The sequence below is a fragment of the Rhinoderma darwinii genome, chromosome 1, assembly GCF_050947455.1.
Source record: "Rhinoderma darwinii isolate aRhiDar2 chromosome 1, aRhiDar2.hap1, whole genome shotgun sequence".
NCBI lineage: Eukaryota > Metazoa > Chordata > Amphibia > Anura > Rhinodermatidae > Rhinoderma > Rhinoderma darwinii.
Window position 1 is genome coordinate 156,752,711 of NC_134687.1, and position 22,380 is coordinate 156,775,090.

Genomic DNA, 22,380 nt, shown 5'->3' on the forward strand with positions numbered 1-22,380 from the left:
GCAATCCACGACAAGGATCCCCAGACTTGCGAGTCCCTAACTCCTAAACTGGAACAGAACGTTCCTGATGCACAAACAGAACCGATAAAAACACAGGGACATATACAAAAACACTGACAAAGGCCATACTTACAAATGGACACAGCCAGGCCAGAAATGCTGATGAAAGGGCGAGCAGGTGCTTTAAATAATAATACCCACTCCCACTAGTCTTGAGGGGAGTGGTGTGTGGTGCATGGGATGTGTAGTAAGAAATAATAAATGAATAGTGTGTGTGCAAGTGTAATACTATAAGTGAAATATAGGGGGCAGTAATAAATGAAGTGCCTCAATAGAAATAGATGGATAATGGGGTGCAAGTGAGTGAAACATGGAGGGATAGTGTGTACGTCATGAGGCACAACGTGTATAGCCAGGTAGAAGCCTATTTGTGACGCCTTGATAATTCATAGAGCGGGCTACCCTGCTTGCTATGCCAAACAACAACACACCATGCTCTCCCAGCATCAAAGACCCGGCTGTGTCCAAGAGAAGCGAATATACATAATAATGAAAAATACCTGGGGTATTGGTAATCATTTTGGCCAAAAGGACGCAAGCTCGCAATCCACGACAAGGATCCCCAGACTTGCGAGTCCCTAACTCCTAAACTGGAACAGAACGTTCCTGATGCACAAACAGAACCGATAAAAACACAGGGACATATACAAAAACACTGACAAAGGCCATACTTACAAATGGACACAGCCAGGCCAGAAATGCTGATGAAAGGGCGAGCAGGTGCTTTAAATAATAATACCCACTCCCACTAGTCTTGAGGGGAGTGGTGTGTGGTGCATGGGATGTGTAGTAAGAAATAATAAATGAATAGTGTGTGTGCAAGTGTAATACTATAAGTGAAATATAGGGGGCAGTAATAAATGAAGTGCCTCAATAGAAATAGATGGATAATGGGGTGCAAGTGAGTGAAACATGGAGGGATAGTGTGTACGTCATGAGGCACAACGTGTATAGCCAGGTAGAAGCCTATTTGTGACGCCTTGATAATTCATAGAGCGGGCTACCCTGCTTGCTATGCCAAACAACAACACACCATGCTCTCCCAGCATCAAAGACCCGGCTGTGTCCAAGAGAAGCGAATATACATAATAATGAAAAATACCTGGGGTATTGGTAATCATTTTGGCCAAAAGGACGCAAGCTCGCAATCCACGACAAGGATCCCCAGACTTGCGAGTCCCTAACTCCTAAACTGGAACAGAACGTTCCTGATGCACAAACAGAACCGATAAAAACACAGGGACATATACAAAAACACTGACAAAGGCCATACTTACAAATGGACACAGCCAGGCCAGAAATGCTGATGAAAGGGCGAGCAGGTGCTTTAAATAATAATACCCACTCCCACTAGTCTTGAGGGGAGTGGTGTGTGGTGCATGGGATGTGTAGTAAGAAATAATAAATGAATAGTGTGTGTGCAAGTGTAATACTATAAGTGAAATATAGGGGGCAGTAATAAATGAAGTGCCTCAATAGAAATAGATGGATAATGGGGTGCAAGTGAGTGAAACATGGAGGGATAGTGTGTACGTCATGAGGCACAACGTGTATAGCCAGGTAGAAGCCTATTTGTGACGCCTTGATAATTCATAGAGCGGGCTACCCTGCTTGCTATGCCAAACAACAACACACCATGCTCTCCCAGCATCAAAGACCCGGCTGTGTCCAAGAGAAGCGAATATACATAATAATGAAAAATACCTGGGGTATTGGTAATCATTTTGGCCAAAAGGACGCAAGCTCGCAATCCACGACAAGGATCCCCAGACTTGCGAGTCCCTAACTCCTAAACTGGAACAGAACGTTCCTGATGCACAAACAGAACCGATAAAAACACAGGGACATATACAAAAACACTGACAAAGGCCATACTTACAAATGGACACAGCCAGGCCAGAAATGCTGATGAAAGGGCGAGCAGGTGCTTTAAATAATAATACCCACTCCCACTAGTCTTGAGGGGAGTGGTGTGTGGTGCATGGGATGTGTAGTAAGAAATAATAAATGAATAGTGTGTGTGCAAGTGTAATACTATAAGTGAAATATAGGGGGCAGTAATAAATGAAGTGCCTCAATAGAAATAGATGGATAATGGGGTGCAAGTGAGTGAAACATGGAGGGATAGTGTGTACGTCATGAGGCACAACGTGTATAGCCAGGTAGAAGCCTATTTGTGACGCCTTGATAATTCATAGAGCGGGCTACCCTGCTTGCTATGCCAAACAACAACACACCATGCTCTCCCAGCATCAAAGACCCGGCTGTGTCCAAGAGAAGCGAATATACATAATAATGAAAAATACCTGGGGTATTGGTAATCATTTTGGCCAAAAGGACGCAAGCTCGCAATCCACGACAAGGATCCCCAGACTTGCGAGTCCCTAACTCCTAAACTGGAACAGAACGTTCCTGATGCACAAACAGAACCGATAAAAACACAGGGACATATACAAAAACACTGACAAAGGCCATACTTACAAATGGACACAGCCAGGCCAGAAATGCTGATGAAAGGGCGAGCAGGTGCTTTAAATAATAATACCCACTCCCACTAGTCTTGAGGGGAGTGGTGTGTGGTGCATGGGATGTGTAGTAAGAAATAATAAATGAATAGTGTGTGTGCAAGTGTAATACTATAAGTGAAATATAGGGGGCAGTAATAAATGAAGTGCCTCAATAGAAATAGATGGATAATGGGGTGCAAGTGAGTGAAACATGGAGGGATAGTGTGTACGTCATGAGGCACAACGTGTATAGCCAGGTAGAAGCCTATTTGTGACGCCTTGATAATTCATAGAGCGGGCTACCCTGCTTGCTATGCCAAACAACAACACACCATGCTCTCCCAGCATCAAAGACCCGGCTGTGTCCAAGAGAAGCGAATATACATAATAATGAAAAATACCTGGGGTATTGGTAATCATTTTGGCCAAAAGGACGCAAGCTCGCAATCCACGACAAGGATCCCCAGACTTGCGAGTCCCTAACTCCTAAACTGGAACAGAACGTTCCTGATGCACAAACAGAACCGATAAAAACACAGGGACATATACAAAAACACTGACAAAGGCCATACTTACAAATGGACACAGCCAGGCCAGAAATGCTGATGAAAGGGCGAGCAGGTGCTTTAAATAATAATACCCACTCCCACTAGTCTTGAGGGGAGTGGTGTGTGGTGCATGGGATGTGTAGTAAGAAATAATAAATGAATAGTGTGTGTGCAAGTGTAATACTATAAGTGAAATATAGGGGGCAGTAATAAATGAAGTGCCTCAATAGAAATAGATGGATAATGGGGTGCAAGTGAGTGAAACATGGAGGGATAGTGTGTACGTCATGAGGCACAACGTGTATAGCCAGGTAGAAGCCTATTTGTGACGCCTTGATAATTCATAGAGCGGGCTACCCTGCTTGCTATGCCAAACAACAACACACCATGCTCTCCCAGCATCAAAGACCCGGCTGTGTCCAAGAGAAGCGAATATACATAATAATGAAAAATACCTGGGGTATTGGTAATCATTTTGGCCAAAAGGACGCAAGCTCGCAATCCACGACAAGGATCCCCAGACTTGCGAGTCCCTAACTCCTAAACTGGAACAGAACGTTCCTGATGCACAAACAGAACCGATAAAAACACAGGGACATATACAAAAACACTGACAAAGGCCATACTTACAAATGGACACAGCCAGGCCAAAAATGCTGATGAAAGGGCGAGCAGGTGCTTTAAATAATAATACCCACTCCCACTAGTCTTGAGGGGAGTGGTGTGTGGTGCATGGGATGTGTAGTAAGAAATAATAAATGAATAGTGTGTGTGCAAGTGTAATACTATAAGTGAAATATAGGGGGCAGTAATAAATGAAGTGCCTCAATAGAAATAGATGGATAATGGGGTGCAAGTGAGTGAAACATGGAGGGATAGTGTGTACGTCATGAGGCACAACGTGTATAGCCAGGTAGAAGCCTATTTGTGACGCCTTGATAATTCATAGAGCGGGCTACCCTGCTTGCTATGCCAAACAACAACACACCATGCTCTCCCAGCATCAAAGACCCGGCTGTGTCCAAGAGAAGCGAATATACATAATAATGAAAAATACCTGGGGTATTGGTAATCATTTTGGCCAAAAGGACGCAAGCTCGCAATCCACGACAAGGATCCCCAGACTTGCGAGTCCCTAACTCCTAAACTGGAACAGAACGTTCCTGATGCACAAACAGAACCGATAAAAACACAGGGACATATACAAAAACACTGACAAAGGCCATACTTACAAATGGACACAGCCAGGCCAGAAATGCTGATGAAAGGGCGAGCAGGTGCTTTAAATAATAATACCCACTCCCACTAGTCTTGAGGGGAGTGGTGTGTGGTGCATGGGATGTGTAGTAAGAAATAATAAATGAATAGTGTGTGTGCAAGTGTAATACTATAAGTGAAATATAGGGGGCAGTAATAAATGAAGTGCCTCAATAGAAATAGATGGATAATGGGGTGCAAGTGAGTGAAACATGGAGGGATAGTGTGTACGTCATGAGGCACAACGTGTATAGCCAGGTAGAAGCCTATTTGTGACGCCTTGATAATTCATAGAGCGGGCTACCCTGCTTGCTATGCCAAACAACAACACACCATGCTCTCCCAGCATCAAAGACCCGGCTGTGTCCAAGAGAAGCGAATATACATAATAATGAAAAATACCTGGGGTATTGGTAATCATTTTGGCCAAAAGGACGCAAGCTCGCAATCCACGACAAGGATCCCCAGACTTGCGAGTCCCTAACTCCTAAACTGGAACAGAACGTTCCTGATGCACAAACAGAACCGATAAAAACACAGGGACATATACAAAAACACTGACAAAGGCCATACTTACAAATGGACACAGCCAGGCCAGAAATGCTGATGAAAGGGCGAGCAGGTGCTTTAAATAATAATACCCACTCCCACTAGTCTTGAGGGGAGTGGTGTGTGGTGCATGGGATGTGTAGTAAGAAATAATAAATGAATAGTGTGTGTGCAAGTGTAATACTATAAGTGAAATATAGGGGGCAGTAATAAATGAAGTGCCTCAATAGAAATAGATGGATAATGGGGTGCAAGTGAGTGAAACATGGAGGGATAGTGTGTACGTCATGAGGCACAACGTGTATAGCCAGGTAGAAGCCTATTTGTGACGCCTTGATAATTCATAGAGCGGGCTACCCTGCTTGCTATGCCAAACAACAACACACCATGCTCTCCCAGCATCAAAGACCCGGCTGTGTCCAAGAGAAGCGAATATACATAATAATGAAAAATACCTGGGGTATTGGTAATCATTTTGGCCAAAAGGACGCAAGCTCGCAATCCACGACAAGGATCCCCAGACTTGCGAGTCCCTAACTCCTAAACTGGAACAGAACGTTCCTGATGCACAAACAGAACCGATAAAAACACAGGGACATATACAAAAACACTGACAAAGGCCATACTTACAAATGGACACAGCCAGGCCAGAAATGCTGATGAAAGGGCGAGCAGGTGCTTTAAATAATAATACCCACTCCCACTAGTCTTGAGGGGAGTGGTGTGTGGTGCATGGGATGTGTAGTAAGAAATAATAAATGAATAGTGTGTGTGCAAGTGTAATACTATAAGTGAAATATAGGGGGCAGTAATAAATGAAGTGCCTCAATAGAAATAGATGGATAATGGGGTGCAAGTGAGTGAAACATGGAGGGATAGTGTGTACGTCATGAGGCACAACGTGTATAGCCAGGTAGAAGCCTATTTGTGACGCCTTGATAATTCATAGAGCGGGCTACCCTGCTTGCTATGCCAAACAACAACACACCATGCTCTCCCAGCATCAAAGACCCGGCTGTGTCCAAGAGAAGCGAATATACATAATAATGAAAAATACCTGGGGTATTGGTAATCATTTTGGCCAAAAGGACGCAAGCTCGCAATCCACGACAAGGATCCCCAGACTTGCGAGTCCCTAACTCCTAAACTGGAACAGAACGTTCCTGATGCACAAACAGAACCGATAAAAACACCGGGACATATACAAAAACACTGACAAAGGCCATACTTACAAATGGACACAGCCAGGCCAGAAATGCTGATGAAAGATGTAGATATTGTAGATATTGCATTAAAAACCAGACGTTTGCAGCTAGAATAGTCATTTAGCACATTAACAATGTATAGAGTGTATTTCTGATTTATTTAATATTATCTTCATTGAAAAAAACTGTGCTTTTCTTGCAAAAGTAAGGAAATTTCTAAGTGACCCTAAACTTTTGAACGGTAGTATATATATATATATATATATATATATATATATATATATATATAAAAGTCCAAATACAATGTCAGCCGCACAGCCTTGTAAATCATAGGTGGGTGCCGACCTGCCCAGGTCAGGGCTAACAGACCTGCTGTAGTAGAATCCAAAAATCAGGCAGCACTCCAAGCAAGGTAGAAAAAGGTGCTTTATTGGTCCATACACACACGACGTTTCAGCTCAACACTTGAGAAAGGCTCCTGTGTTGAGCTGAAACATTGTGTGTATATGGACCAATAAAGCACCTTTTTCTACCTTGCTTATACCTTGGAGTGCTGCCTGATTTTTGGATTATATATATATATATATATATATATATATATATATCTTTCAGATTGACCTCTGCACTTTTCCGAATCAGCCTAATTTCTAATTAAGCCACTGTTCACTGCTTTTATGCATTATGTATTCACATATCTTGTGTTTGGTATATTTATCTACTGTGAAATGTATGCACTGTAAATAATTGTCTTTTGATATGCGTCGGAATTCATATCTGTTGTAGCGTCCATGGCCGCGGGCTGTCGGGTCTACTCACCTTCTGACGTCTGCAGCCATGAATCTCTGAGCGCTGGTCCCCATCTCCTTCCTAGGAGACACCAGCGCTCTCTTCCGCTGCGGTCCGCTGTGTCCCATAGGGTGCGCGTGCACGCTCGTGCCCGCTCTTAAAGGGCCACCGAGCGCACATGAAGACAATCATCATCATCAACTCACATGATTTCCTGGACTATTAGAAGGCCCCAGCCCTTCTGATCCTTGCCTGAGCGTTATTAGTATAGCCCAAGTCTGTCTTGCAAATGGTCCCTTAGTGTTTCCCGTTCCAGTTGCTACCCGTGCCCTGTTACCTGTTCCTGTATCCCGTGCTGTGTTCTTGTTCCTGTGCCTACTAGTTGGAAAAAAAAAAATTTCTAGCGACACACACACACATATATATATATACATATCGATTACCTATGATTTGAAACTGGATAAATCACTAGAGGATGGGTATCGGTTGACATACCCAACACTGAGAATATTCTTTCTTTCCCAAGTGAATGCACTCTGAGAGAACACATTGATTTGCACAGACATATTCTTCTGTGTTGAAATGACAGAGGCAGCATAGATTTCCATTTTTGTTTTTTAATTTGAGAAAAATAACTCTTTTAACCTCTGAACATTTTATTAATAGACATGACCTTTCAATATTGGCAAACAAACAAACAAGCAAGGACTCCCTGGATGTGGTCTATTGTCATGAAATTGACTACAACTATGCATATAAACATTCAACTTCCCGTATAAATAATAAGACTTCCATTAAAAAAGAAAAATGTCTTTAAATAAAATAGATCTAGTTTTTCTTTAATATTAATTCACTGAAACCTCTTTGGGACAACCATTGAAAATTACAGTAAAACTTGGTCTGGAACGGTTGTCTTCTGGAAGAAGTATACAGAATCATCGGTAATGTGTTTGGTGTAGTCAAGAATCATAGATACAACACAAAACGATGAAACATTAAAATCCTGTCACATCATGTCTTTAAACGGAAGGTGTCACAAAATTATTATTTTTATATAATATTGCTTTTTTTGTGTTTTTGTGTTGTACTTTTTACTTTCTTTTACTTCTCTATGGGGATGCTATTTTTTTTTCATCTCTGTATGTGTCGATTAACGACACATACAGAGATGGAATACAGTGCATACATCCCCATAGAGAATGCGAACGGGAGCCGTTCCATCCACTATAGCATACGCCGTCTGTGTGGGAGTGGCGCATGCGCCGCTCCCACACAGACCAAAAGGAAGGTCTTTGGTAGAGCGACATCCGGCGCCATTTTCATGTGGACCGGAAGCTGCGGCCGGACAGTAAGATGACGACTTCCGGTCCCTGGCTTCCAGCCATATGTTGAAGGCAGTGCAGACGCAAGGACTAGGAGCAGGTAAGTTATGTTTGTGGATGTGATGTGTGTGTATGTTAGTGTATGTTGGTGTTATACTGTCTGATTACCACTGTATCTAATCCTCCTACTCTGTGCATTCGCTCAGAATATGGCGGCACACAGTGCAGGAGGTATGAACATTCAACCCCCTCCTTTCTCCTGGCACTAGCCAGGATAAAGGAGGGGGATTGTGTAAGGACACTAGAGCGAGTATGTCTACTCCAAATTTGCAGCATAAAGCAATGAGGTTGCTTTACCACATGCCAAAGCTGCAATTTTGGGTATTGCTCCCTCTAGTGACCAGCACATGGAAATGTTATAAATTAGAATCTAATTTATAATATTTCCTGACTTGTGAAAAAATTAAAAAAAATGAAAACAATGTGTAATCATTTATATACTAGCTGTTTAACTGAAAAAAATTAAAACATTTCTAGCAACACATTCCCTTTAACCGGTTCAGGACGGGGCTATTTTGAGCCTTCAGGACCAGACACCGTTTAGCCATTTTTAGCATGCGTTTGTTAAACGGCTATAACTTTTTTATTTGTTGGGCTAACTACGTGATTTTTTGCAACAGTTTTTTTTTTTTAGACAATGCAGGTTTCTTTATTTATCATTTTTATACACATCCTTTTGCTATTTTAGAATTTTCAGGCTTTTAGTTAGAAAATAATAGTAAAATATATGCTTGTTTTTTCAGCTAATTTTTTTTGGGTAATAATGTAATTTTACCCTAAAATATCTAGACTTTTTATTTGTGATCATCATGGTCTACCATAAATGTTTATATATTACATGTCTCTTTTAGGGTAATTGGGTCAGGGCTAGCATTACGACAATGATTGGCATGGGGAACGTTTCTTTTGAATGGGTATTTTATATGTATTTATTATTTTTACTTTATTTTACTTTTTTTATTATTATTGTCCGTCCCTCAAACTGTCAGGAAAGAGGGTGAAGTTAGCAGTCCTACACCTGGATTTTTAATCTGAATAGTCCTCTGTATAATTGCAGAAAAATACAATAAATCCGGAGTTTTTGATAAAATATATCTTTTACTTTGTCATTTAAAAGAACAATTTTTTGACACCCATATAAAATAATTATGTGATCATGATAAATCCCAGCTTTATAGATTTGTGTATCACAATAATCTAGTAATAAGTTTCAAGTAGATTATACTGTGTCAAAACACGCTCCACATATAATACCACATATTGATGAGGCTTGATACGATGGTGCAGATTTTACAAGCTCCTGGTATTTATATACGCTATTGTTACAAAATAGTTCCATATATACTCCTTGTCTGGAAATCATAAGAAAAAATGGGGTTTATTTGAAAACCCCCCTACCAGTTCTGGTGTTAAGTGCGGTCAGTTCCTTTTGCGACAAGGGGATCGGGAAACCTCTTTTTTGGATGTATTTGCTTTAGTCCTCCCTCAAAATGTCAGAAAAGACCTTTGGGGGGGGACTTTATTTTCTATTTTTTTTCTTCTACACCTTGTTTTTCCACTGTAACTGGGGCTGCACAGAAGCCCCAGTTACAGGGGAAATCAGCCTGTTATAGTGACTATTGTCACTAATAGGGCTGTGCTGGGACTAGTTAGATCAGGCACATGATCACCGGGATCAATAGAGGCAGCAGCGCTGCCGGTGGCTCTATTTTGTACACAGCGCTTATTGAATGCTGTGCACAAGCAATCAGAGAAGATAGAAACAGTGAAAGCTACTTCTATCTTCTCTTCAGAGTCCCTGGCAGTCACTACTGCCGGGCACCCGACATTTAGCTGCCGATCGCTCAGGCAGCCAGCTAAGACCCGCACTGTAGATACACTATGGCGGGGGTTTTAACCCCTTAACAACATGCCACTCACATGTTGGTGACAGCCGTTAAGGAGAAGTATGCAGCGGGCTCACAGGCGGGGTGACGGCTGTGTGATACAGCTGACACCTCACTGCAATCACGACCGCAGCCAGTGGCGTAACTACCGCGGTAGCAGCAGTAGCGGCTGCTACGGGGCCCGGGGCTTGAGGGGGCCCGGTGGCGCCGCTAGCAGCCGTTATGGCTACTACAGCGGTAGCGTCGCTACTGTGGGGCCCGCGACGCCGAGCCTTACACAGGCCATCTCATGCCTGTAGGTGTCGCTAGCACCGGAGGGGGCCCCAGTGCTAGCGGCAGCCAAATACATGAATGGCCGGGCATGTTCCGTGCCTGACCATCCAGTGCCTTACAATGACACTGATTGGCTAGCGGCGCGATGACATCATCGCGCCGCTTCCATGCTTGGAAGGCGCTGATTGGCGGGGCAAGTCATTCTGCCCCGCCAATCAGCGTCATTGGAGGACGCTCGTTCAACTCCTGCAGACATGCTCAGAAGAGAGCATGTCTGCATCGCCAGTGAACAGCGTGGGAACCGGAGAATGTGAGTATGTCAAGTTTTTGTTTTTTTTCCCCTCATAAAAATGTGAATGCCATTATCTATGAGGGGGGGAGGGGGGGGGGTCATCTTTATGTGGGCTATTATATATAGGGGGTCTATATGTGGGGCAGTAGCTACAGGGGGGGTCTATATGTGGGGGTGTGGGCCATTATATACAGGGGGCTCTATATGTGGGCCATTATATACAGGGGGGTCTATATGTGGGGGTGTGGGCCACTATATACAGGGGGCTCTATATGTGGGGGTGTGGGCCACTATATACAGGGGGCTCTATATGTGGGCCATTATATACAGGGGGCTCTATATGTGGGCCACTATATACAGGGGGGGTCCATATGTGGCCCACTATATACAGGGGGGTCTATATGTGGGACACTATATACAGGGGTGGGTTACCTGTGGGGCACTAGCAACAGGGTGGCTATATGTAGTGCACAGTCTACAGGGGTGGGCTATATGTGGGACACTATATACAGGGGGAGCTATATGTGAGACACTATATACAGAGGTGGGCTATACGTGGAGCACTAACTATAGGGGAAGCTATATGTAGGGCAGCACGGTGGCTCAGTGGTTAGCACTATTGCCTTGCAGCTCTGGAGTCCATATGTGGGCACTATCTACAGGGGCTTCTATGTAGGTCACTATCTACAGGGGACATGTTGTGTGTTTGTGACAGTTATATTTAGATGTGTTGAGAATTTTAACTTCGTTTTATAGGTGCAGAAATGTTTTAAAAGTGAGAAGCTGAAGACATCTAAACGGAAAACTGCAGAAATGGGTCATGGCCGGGAGAAATCCATCATAGAGGTCTGGACCGGAGGGAGAAGAAAAGAACTAGAATCTGAGACGTCACCGGTGAGTCACTTAATATAAATGTTTATTCTGCCTCTAATCAGTATTGTAGTCACTGTATGATCTGCAGCGAGATGATGGTGATAGGATTTTTTTTGTGAAACCGCATCTCCCAGCATATCCTTACCATTGTTCCGGCCATGCTGGGAGCTGTAGTTTTACGCCGTACAAACTTATACGCAGTGGCGTAACTACCGCTATAGCAGCCGTAGCGACTTCTACAGGGCCTGCAGCATGAGGGGGCCCGTGCCACCCGCCGGCACGGCCCCCTCCCATGGCCGCAGGCTCCGCTAGCAGCCGCTATGGCTGCTACAGCGCGACGCCACTGAAGGGGTTGTTCCTACATAAGACATGTATCCCCTATCCACAGGATAGGGGATACATGTGTGATCGCTGGCAGCGATGAGGAGAACGGGGGACCGAAAGTCCCCCCTAAGTTCTCCATGACAAACCTCGGACTTCCGGGGTCTGTGTCGGCAGCTCCGTAGAAATGAATGGAGCGCCGGTCGCGCTTGTGCGCATGCGTGACCAGCGCTCCTTTCATTTTTATTGAACTGCGCAGACGCCGGAAGTCCGAGGTTAGTCATGGAGAACTTCGGGGGACTTTCGGTCCCCCGTTCTCCTTATCGCTGCCAGTGATCACACATGTATCCCCTATCCTGTGGATAGGGGATGCATGTCTTTTGTAGGACAAACTATAGGACGTTTTTTTTTTGGGGGGGGGGGGCTATATAGCGTTATCTACAGGGGGGCTGTATGGCGTTATCTACAGGGGGGCTGTATGGCGTTATCTACAGAGGGAGTCTGTATGGCGTTATCTACAGGGGGGCTGTATGGCGTTATCTGCAGGGGCTGTGTATGGTGCTATCTATAGGGGGGCGCTGTGTGGTGGAATCTATAGGGAGGCACTATCTACAAGGGGGGGGGGGGGTTGTGTGATACCCAGCAGAGGGGGGGGCCCCAGTCAAAAGTTTGCTATGGGGCCCAGTCTTTCCTAGTTACGCCCCTGACCGCAGCATTGAAAGTGTTAAAATCAGGGGAATGGCCCCCTCCAATATGCCATCAGCCCCCTGCATTGATTGCAGGGTGCCAATGGTCATCACGGCACCCTGGGGGCCTAATGAAGGCCCCCAGGTTTGCCATTTATGTACTCCTTCGAAGCCCTGCCTCCGGCAGGAGACTATAACTATATACTGCAATACATTAGTACAACTTGTCTTGCAAAAAACATGCCCTCATACGGCTATGTCGACGAAAAAATAAAAAAATCATGGCTTTTGGAAGACGAGGAGGGAAAAACGAAAATGAAAAATTTTTTAAATTGGCCGTGTCCTTAATGGGTTAAGGACCTTGACCGCCGGCCCTATATATACAGTCGGTGGTCGGGAATCGGTTAATGATCTACAGTTTACATCCAGTATACATTTTTGTATTATACTACTGTCCACAGTTCCCTACATCTGGAGAATACTGTACAGCCCACACCTACACCGTGTTCCAAATTATTATGCACATTGGATTTAAGTGTCATAAACATTTAATTATTAGTTTTTCAATGAAACTCATGGATGGTATTGTGTCTTAGGGCTCTTTGGATCAATCTCAGACACCTGTGATAATTAGTTTGCCAGGTGTGCCCAATCAAAGGAAAACTACTTAAGAAGGACGTTCCACATTATTAAGCAGGCCACAGGTTTCAAGCAATATGGGAAACAAAAAGGATCTCTCTGCTGCCGAAAAGCGTGAAATAGTGCAATACCTTGGGCAAGGTATGAAAACATTGGATATTTCAAAAAACTTAAGCGTGATCATCGTACTGTGAAAAGATTTGTGGCTGATTCAGTGCACAGACGGGTTCGTTCAGATAAAGGCATAATCTAGGAAGGTTTCTGCGAGACAAATTAATAGGATTAGGAGAGCAGCTGCTAAAATGCCATTGCAAAGCAGCAAACAGGTATTTGAAGCCGCTAGTGCTTCTGGAGTCCCGCGAACCTCAAGGTGTAGGATCCTCCAGAGGTTTGCAAGTGTGCATAAAGCTATTATTCGGCCACCCCTAAACAATGCTCACAAGCAGAAACGGTTGCAATGGGCTCAGAAATAAATGAAAACTAATTTTCAAACCGTGTTGATTACTGATGAGTGCCGTGCAACCCTGGCTGGTCCAGATGGATAGAGTAGTGGATGGTTGGTGAATGGCCACCATGTCCCAACAAGGCTGCGACGTCAGCAAGGAGGTGGCGGAGTCATGTTTTGGGCTGGAATCATGGGGTGAGAGCTGGTAGGCCCCTTTAGGGTCCCTGACGGTGTGAAAATGACCTCTGCAAAGTACATAGAGTTTATGACTGACCACTTTCTTCCGTGGTACAAAAAGAAGAACCGTGCCTTCCGTAGCAAAATTATCATCATGCATGACAATGCACCATCTCAGGCTGCAAAGAATACCTCTGTGTCATTGGCTGCTATGGGCATAAAAAGGAGAGAAACTCATGGTGTGGCCCCCATGTTCCCCTGACCTCAACCCTATTGAGAACCTTTGGAGCATCCTCAAGCAAAATATCTATGAGGGTGGGAGGCAGTTCACATAAAAACAGAAGCTCTGGGAGGCTATTCTCACATCCTGCAAAGATATTCAAGCAGAAACTGTCCAAATACTCACAAATTCAATGGATGCAAGAATTGTGAAGGTGATATCAAAGAAGGGGTCCTATGTTAAATACGCTCTGTCACCAGATTTTGCAACCCCTATCTGCTATTGCAGCAGATCGGCGCTGTAATGTAGATAAGAGTAACGTTTTTATTTTTAAAAAACAAGCATTTTTGGCCAAGTTATGACCATTTTTGTATTTATGCAAATGAGGCTTGCTAAAGTCCAACTGGGCGTGTTTAAAGTAAAAGTCCAACTGGGCGTGTATTATGTGTGTTACATCTGGGCGTGTTTACTTCTTTTACTAGCTGGGCGTTCTGACGAGAAGTATCATCCACTTCTCTTCAGAACGCCCAGCTTCTGGCAGTGCAGACACAGCGTGTTCTCGAGAGATAACGCTGTGACGTCACTCACTTCCTGCCCCAGGTCCTACATCGTGTCGGACGAGCGAGGACACATCGGCACCAGAGGCTACAGTTGATTCTGCAGCAGCATCGGCGTTTGCAGGTAAGTCGATGTAGCTACTTACCTGCAAACGCTGATGCTGCTGCAGAATCAACTGTAGCCTCTGGTGCCGATTTTGCCGACACGATGCAGGACCTGGGGCAGGAAGTGAGTGACGTCACAGCGTGATCTCTCGAGAACATGCTGTGTGTCTGCACTGCCAGAAGCTGGGTGTTAACGAACAGAAGTGGATGATGCTGATTCGTCAGCATCATACACTTCCATTCCTAACGCCCAGCTAGTAAAAGAAGTAAAAACGCCCCGATGTACACACATAATACACGCCCAGTTGTACTTTTACTGTAAACACGCCCAGTTGTAGTTTTGCAAGCCTCATTTGCATAAATACAAAAATGGTCATAACTTGGCCAAAAATGCTCGTTTTTTTAAAAATAAAAACGTTACTGTAATCTACATTGCAGCGTCTATCTGCTGCAATAGCAGATAGGGGTTGCAAAATCTGGTGACAGAGCCTCTTTAACATGTAACTTGGCCTGTTAAGTTTTTTTTTATTGAAAGAGCTTTTGATTTCTGTAAATATGTCCTCCTGATGCTGCAAATTAAACAAATTACCATTTTAGTTCTCTTTACAACCTTTACAATGTTTTGATCTCTGTTACATAGTTACATAGTTACATAGTTAGTACGGCTGAAAAAAGACACATGTCCATCAAGTCCAACCAAGGGAAGGGAAAAGGGAAGGAAAAATTTCTACACATAGGAGCTAATATTTTTTTGTTCTAGGAAATTATCTAACCCTTTTTTAAAGCCATCTACTGTCCCTGCTGTGACCAGCTCCTGCGGTAGGCTATTCCATAAATTCACCGTTCTTACTGTAAAGAAGCCTTGTCGCCTCTGCAGCTTGAACCTTTTTTTCTCCAGACGGAGGGAGTGCCCCCTTGTTTTTTGAGGGGGTTTTACAAGGAACAGGATATCACCATATTTTTTGTATGTGCCATTAATATATTTATATAAGTTAATCATGTCCCCCCTTAGTCGTCTTTTTTCAAGGCTAAATAGGTTTAATTCTTTCAATCTTTCCTCATAACTTAAATTCTCCATGCCCCTTATTAGCTTCGTTGCTCTTCTTTGTATTTTTTCCAACTCCAGGGCATCCTTTCTATGAACTGGAGCCCAGAACTGAACTGCATATTCTAGATGGGGCCTCACTAATGCTTTGTAAAGTGGCAATATTACATCTCTGTCCCGCGAGTCCATGCCTCTTTTAATACACGACAATATCTTGCTGGCCTTTGAAGCAGCTGATTGACACTGCATGCTGTTATTGAGTTTATGATTTACAAGAACACCCAGATCCTTCTCAACAAGTGAATCCGCCAGTGTAGCTCCCCCTAGGACATATGATGCATGCAGGTTGTTGGTACCCAGATGCATAACTTTACATTTATCTACATTAAACTTCATCTGCCAAGTGGACACCCAAACACTTAGTTTGTTTAAATCTGCCTGTAATTCATGAACATCTTCCATAGTCTGAACTATATTACATAGCTTGGTGTCATCTGCAAAAATAGAAATAGTGCTATTAATCCCATCCTCTATATCATTAATAAATAAGTTGAATAATAGTGGTCCCAGCACTGAACCCTGGGGTACACCACTTATAACCGGTGACCATTCAGAGAAGGAATCATTGACCCCAACTCTCTGGATACGGTCCTTGAGCCAATTCTCAATCCAATTACAAACTATATTTTCTAAACCTATAGTCCGTAATTTACCCATTAGGCGTCTATGGGGGGCAGTGTCAAATGCCTTTGCAAAGTCCAAAAACACTAAATCCACAGCGGCCCCTCTGTCTAGACTTCTGCTTACCTCTTCATAAAAACAGATTAGGTTAGTTTGACAACTTCTGTCCTTAGTAAAACCATGCTGGCTGTCACTTATAATGCTATTTATTGTCACATAATCCTGTATATAGTCCCTCAATAGCCCCTCAAACATTTTCCCCACGATGGATGTTAAGCTTACTGGTCTATAATTACCCGGGGAAGACCTAGAGCCCTTTTTGAAAATAGGCACCACATTTGCCCTGCGCCAGTCCCTTGGCACTATACCAGTCACTAGAGATTCTCTGAATATTATGAAAAGGGGGACAGAAATAACTGAACTAAGCTCTTTAAGAATTCTAGGGTGTAACCCATCTGGTCCCGGAGCCTTGTGCACATTTATTTTATTTAATTTAGCTTGGACCATCTCTACATTCATCCAATTCAGTATATCAGCCGATATATTAACAGCACTGGCACCGGCTACATCAGCTGCTCTTTCTTCAGTTGTATATACAGAGCTAAAGAACCCATTTAGTAACTCTGCCTTCTCTTGATCCCCTGTGATCAACTCCCCATTACCATTATCTAGGGGTCCTACATGTTCAGACCTTGGCTTTTTTGCATTTATATGCTTGAAGAATTTTTTAGGATTTGTTTTACTATCCTTGGCCACCTGCCTTTCATTTTGTATTTTTGCTAATTTTATTACATTTTTACAGATTTTATTAAGCTCTTTATATTTTACAAAGGCTACAGCTGTACCCTCAGATTTGTATTTTTTAAATGCCCTTTTTTTGTCATGTATTGCCCCTTTCACAGAAGGTGTAAGCCATGTGGGGTTTAATTTGAGTCGTTTATACTTATTACCTGTAGGAATAAATTTTGCACTATAATAACTCAAAGTAGATTTGAAAATCTCCCATTTATCATTTGTTCCATTATTTGACATTAGTTCTTCCCAGTCCATATCCTGAATTGCAGCCCTCATTCTGGGGAAATTGGCTTTCTTAAAATTAAATGTTTGTGCATAATTATTTTGCATTTTGAGTTTTTTACTTCTAAAAAAAAAAATCTGTTATCATTAGATTTGTTCAATAAAATTTGCATTATACTCCAACGGTTGATGGCTTGAAGATTATACTGACTGTCATTTGCATCGACTATTTAGGAAAATCAGTGAAAAATAACATTTGCATAATAATTTGGAACGCAGTGTAGTCCTGTAACATATAAGTTGCTCAACAACAACTTAAGGGGGTTTTACACTGGCAGATTATCTTGCAGACGAGCATTCTTATATAATGCTCGTTGCCGATAATTGCCCTTTGTTAAACAGGGTGTAATGACTATAGCCGTGGACCGTCGTCCCGGCGGCATCTCCCTCCTGGGAGACGCCAGCACTCACTTCCTGGTCCGGAAACTGTCTCCCGCAGGGCGGGTGCGCCCGCGCGTGCACGGCCTTAGAGGGCCAGTACGCGCACATTTGCAGAATAGCTACAATTAGCACAGAATGCTTCTGGACTATAAAAGGGGCTCTGCCCTCTCGATCTTTGCCTGAGCGTTGTTGTGTTACCTTAAGTTTGTCCTTGCAAATGGTCTCCTAGTGTTTTCCAGTTTCCAGTATTTCCCGTTCTTGCTGCCTGTACCCTGTATCACGTGCTACCGTGCCTCTGTGCCTTCAAGAGTTGGAGTCGTGTTGTGCCTTCCGCTGCATCTATTGTGTCGCACCCCGCCGGGTGTCTGTCTACTGTCGGAGCCTCATCTTAGCCTGAATTCACTGCTCCATTGCCACAGGTAACCGTTCAGAACTATAGACATTGCATTATACCTGTTTGGCCAGCTGCTATCCCGCTACGCGGTACGGCCCAGTGGGTCCACACCCCACGTCGTGACAGTACGCTCAAGCCATGGACCCCGCTGGTCAATTCAAGGGCCTGTCACCTTCCCAAGCCATGCAAGCGGACCTGCAGGACCTTGTGGCAGTAAACTCCATGGCACTACAGCTAGGGGCGCTAGCTGCTTCCTCCTCTGCTCCTGTTGCAGCTTCTCCGACTGACCTCCTGCTACACCTCCTGTCAGCACCAGTTCTGATCCTCAATTCTCGCTGACACAGCCCGCCTTGTTTTCACGGAGACGCAAGCGCGTGCTGGGGATTTCTCAACCAGTGTCATATCCACTTCACCCTGCACGCCAAAGCTTTTCCCTCAGACGGCGCCAGGATCGCCTTCATTGTTTCTCTGCTTGCCGGCAAAGACCTGGCGTGGGCGAACCCAATCTTGGAACGACAGGGACCTGAGACCCTAGACTTCCAGTGGTTTCTGCGGTTATTCCGCACTGTATTCAAGGAGCCTGGAAGAGTTTCGTTGGCAGCTACTTCTCTACTGAACCTTCGGTATACGATCCAGTTCCGGACCCTGGCAGGAGAGCTGTCCTGGAACAACGAGGCGTTAGTAGCTTCCTTCTGGCATGGTCTGTCATCCGAGATCAAGGAGGAACTAGCTGCTCGTGATCTACCACCTACCTTGGATGACCTAATTTTACTTTTTACCACCCGGGTTGACATGAGGCTCAGAGAAAGATCCCAAGAGGTTCGTCGAGAGAGAAGGCTTCCTAAGTTGGCTCTCAACTTCCAGCAACCCCTCTTGTCCTCATCTGTTGCTCCACCCAATGTCCCGATGCAAGTAGATCGGCTTAGACTATCTGTCCAGGAAAAACAGCGCAGGCGCACTTCTGGACTCTGTCTATATTGCGGCCTCGCTGGCCATGTCTGTGTCCCCAGAAGCCAAAAAACTCCAACGCCTAGGATTGGTTGGAGAGACAACCCTGGGCGACACAGCATTTGACAGAGAACTCCCCCCAAGCTGTCCATCCCTGTGACTATTGTCGCTGGCGAGACAGGAGTGGAGACACCTACTAGAGGGCGCAGCTCATCCAATCCTTGTCTTCACGGACCATAACAACCTCACCTATCTCCAGATGGCCCAACGGCTGAACCCTCATCAGGCCAGGTGGTCGCTGTTCTTTGCTCGGTTCCAATTTGAGCTCCACTACCGCCCTGCCGACAAGAATGTGAGGGCCGATGCCTAGTCTAGGTCGTTTGAGACAGAAGACACTGTGGAGTCCCCACAGAATATCATTGACCCTTCCTGCAACATCTCTGTCAACCCTCTGCAAGTTAGAGACATTCCCCCGGGGAGGACCTTTGTACGTCTGGCAGACAGAGGAAGAATCCTTCACTGGGGACACAGTTCCAAACTGGCAGGTCATGCGGGTGCCCGTAAGACCCGAGACCTAATTGCCTGTCAGTTCTGGTGGCCCACGCTGCCCAAAGACGTCACAGACTTTGTCTCCTCCTGTATGGTGTGCGCAGCAAATAAAGTTGCCCACTCCAGACCAGCTGGTCTGCTCGAGCCAATGCCTGTGCCCGATGCCCCCTGGCGACATATTGCTATGGACTTTGTCACGGACCTGCCTCTCTCTGTTGGATGCAGTGTGGTTTGGGTGGTGGTGGATCGATTCTCCAAAATGGCTCATTTTGTTCCACTGACTGGCCTGCCTTCTGCTTCCCGACTGGCCGGCCTCTTCATCCAACACATTTTCCGTCTGCACGGCTTGCCTCTGCATATTGTCTCGGATCGAGGGGTTCAGTTCACCTCAAAATTCTATAGAGCCCTCTGCAGTCTCCTCGGTGTGAAGTTGGACTTTTCCTCGGCCTACCATCCCCAGTACAATGGTCAAGTCGAGAGGGTTAATCAGATTATGGAGAACTATCTGCGATACTTTATCTCCAGGCAGCATGATGACTGGGTGCAGCTGCTTCCTTGGGCTGAGTTTTCTTACAACAGCCATACTAGTGAGTTCACCACCTCCAGCCCATTCTTCATTGTCTACAGCCAACATCCACGAATACCTCTTCCTGTTTCCACTATGTCCCAGGTGCCTGCAGCTGACTATTTTCAGGGACTTTCTGCAGATATGGCAGCAGACCTGATCTTCTATTCTGCTGGCGGTCGACCGCATGAAGAGAAAGGCAGACACTAGAAGATGAGAACCTCCCCAGTTTCTTCCAGGTACTAAGGTCTGGCTGTCTTTCAAGAATATCCAGATGAGGGTGCCATCTTGCAAGTTTGCGCCCAGGTTCCTCGGACCCTTCAAGATTCTGCCTGCTGCAGATAAATCCTGTCTCTTACAAGCTTTGGCTGCCTCCCACCCTCAAGATCCCAAACTCCTTCCATGTCTCCCTGCTGAAGCCTGTGGTCCTGAACTGCTACTCAAAGACTCCTAGTTCCGCAGTGGCTCCTAGCGGTTCGTCAGGGACATTCGAGGTGAGGGAGATCTTGGACACCAAGAAAGTAGGAGGAAGAATGTTTTATTTGGTGGATTGGAGGGGATTTGTCCCAGAGGAGAGGTCTTGGGAGCCAGAGGAGAACATCGATGCTCCTGCCGTCGTGAAGAAGTTTATCTCCCGCTCTGGTCCCAAGAAGAGGGGGCGTAAGAGGGGGGATACTGTAACGTCTATGGCCGCGGACCATCGTTCTGACTTACCCTCTGACGGCTGCGGCCATGGACGAGCGAGTTCCCGGCGGCATCTCCCTCCTGGGAGATGCCGACACTCACTTGCTGGTCCCTCTCGATCTTTGCCTGAGCGTTGTTGTGTTACCTTAAGTTTGTCCTTGCAAATGGTCTCCTAGTGTTTTCCAGTTCCTAGTGTTTCCTGTTACTGCTGTCTGTACCCTGTATCCCGTGCTACCGTGCCACTGTGCTTTCAAGAGTTGGAGTCGTGTTGTGCCTTCCGCTGCATCTATTGTGTCGCACCCTGCCAGGTGTCGGTCTACTGTCGGAGCCTCATCTTAGCTTGAAACCACCGCTACTCTCTACATTGCTTCAGGTACCCGTTCAGAACTATAGTCATTGCATTATACCTGTTCGGCCAGCTGCTATCCCGCTACGGGGTACGGCCCAGTGGGTCCACACCCCACGTTGTGACACGGGAACGATCAGCCGATGAACGAGCAAACACTCGATCATTTGCTGATCGTATCATTTAAAAAAAGTTAAAGATTATCTTTGTCGGCAGCACATCTCCCTGTGTAAACAGGGAGACGCGCTGCCGACATGATAATAATGGATGGGGATGAGCGATCGGAGTATCGACCGCTCGTCCCCATCCATAGCTCCATGTCAGGAGCAAACGCGCGGTGATCAACGATGTCTCGTTGATCAGCCCTCGGCCGCACCGGCCGATAAGCCGATAAAAGGGCCTTTACAGCATGTCCTACTAGACAGAGACTTTTATGGCAAGCTGGGACTGTTTTTAATGCAATGCTTTGCTGATAAACAGACTAAATAGTACTAGACAGTGTAGGTACAGTTTACTGCAGCCGCTGGCTTAGACACAAATAGATACAAACTTGGTATCAACACAGTATAATCCAGGCATCGTGCCTTATAGGTTACTCACTGTCAGTTTGCATTGACCATTTAATAATGTGTGGTTCGTTAATGTTTCTTTAGATAGTAATAATAAAAGTTATATTTTAAATTAATACAAATTTTCTGCATAGGTAGTTTGGAAATATGGCTTTTTCTTGCCTCTTGGCAAATAGTGTTTGGAAGAAGTTCTAGACACGAGAATATGCTCTATTGGTTGTTTTGCCCCTTAAATTATGGAGTTTTTAATACAGATTTTGACCTATCATTGATCAGAGCCTCCCACCACTTCCTGGGACAAATCTCTGTCCAGGGATGACAGATTATTGTTCCAACTGCAAAAAAGTTCTTGTTGCAGGGGTATCAGCTGCAA